This window comes from Leishmania donovani, chromosome 18 (genome assembly GCF_000227135.1).
Source record: "Leishmania donovani BPK282A1 complete genome, chromosome 18".
NCBI lineage: Eukaryota > Euglenozoa > Kinetoplastea > Trypanosomatida > Trypanosomatidae > Leishmania > Leishmania donovani.
In genome coordinates this window covers 486,634-487,717 of record NC_018245.1, presented here as the reverse complement: position 1 = coordinate 487,717, position 1,084 = coordinate 486,634, and positions in this window count along the sequence as shown.

The window sequence follows — 1,084 nt, the reverse complement described above, 5'->3', positions numbered from 1 at the left end:
CCCACGCAGGCCACACCCACGCCCCTGACCGAGGGCGGAAGCGGTGGCGCCCGTCGTGCGGGTAACCAGGCGGTGGCGCAGGCGCATGCCGGATCAGCTCAGCGAGGAAGCCGGCCAGCCGCAGGCCAGGGCCCCGCACACACACACCCCAAGAACCCCCCGCCAACACCCAAACCCCTCAACGCAGCCGCCCCACGCAGGCCACACCCACGCCCCTGACCGAGGGCGGAAGCGGTGGCGCCCGTCGTGCGGGTAACCAGGCGGTGGCGCAGGCGCATGCCGGATCAGCTCAGCGAGGAAGCCGGCCAGCCGCAGGCCAGGGCCTTCCCAGACCCTGCGCTCGGCATGCATGCCATGTTTTTCCATCCGCCGCGGCACAGCAACGTGCCCATAACTCCACCCGCGAACAAATCAGAACATATACACGCAAACACACAGCCACGGCTCACCTGCCTCGGTCGCACTGCAGCTAAACTCTGGTCGACCAGAGCGAGCCGTCGGCAGTCGAATGGGGTCATGCGGCTAGCAAGCCCTTCTTGCCCGTCCTCGTCCCTTCTTCCGATACGCGCCGCGCGATCAGCGCCACACGGACACCCGGCGGGCCGCACGCCCCGACCCACGCAGGCCACACCCACGCCCCTGACCGAGGGCGGAAGCGGTGGCGCCCGTCGTGCGGGTAACCAGGCGGTGGCGCAGGCGCATGCCGGATCAGCTCAGCGAGGAAGCCGGCCAGCCGCAGGCCAGGGCCTTCCCAGACCCTGCGCTCGGCATGCATGCCATGTTTTTCCATCCGCCGCGGCATCCCACAGCATGGTGTGGGTCTAAGCCGAACTTCTTCAGTGCCGCGACCAACCGAGCCAAAGGCGTGAGCGTCGAGTCCACAAACGCCGCCCCTATCGTGGCGCCTGGCTGGTGCTGGGCCGCCGTGCGGGAGAGCAAGCCCGCGCGGTCTGCAGTGGAGCGGCGGGGACGGAAGCCAGGCTGCCGTGGCTGGAGCTTGTCTCCCAGATGGTCGCGCAGTCGTCGCGAGGTCCGTTACTCATGTGGGTTGCGCAGACCACGGGTCAGTGCCACAGGAACGGTG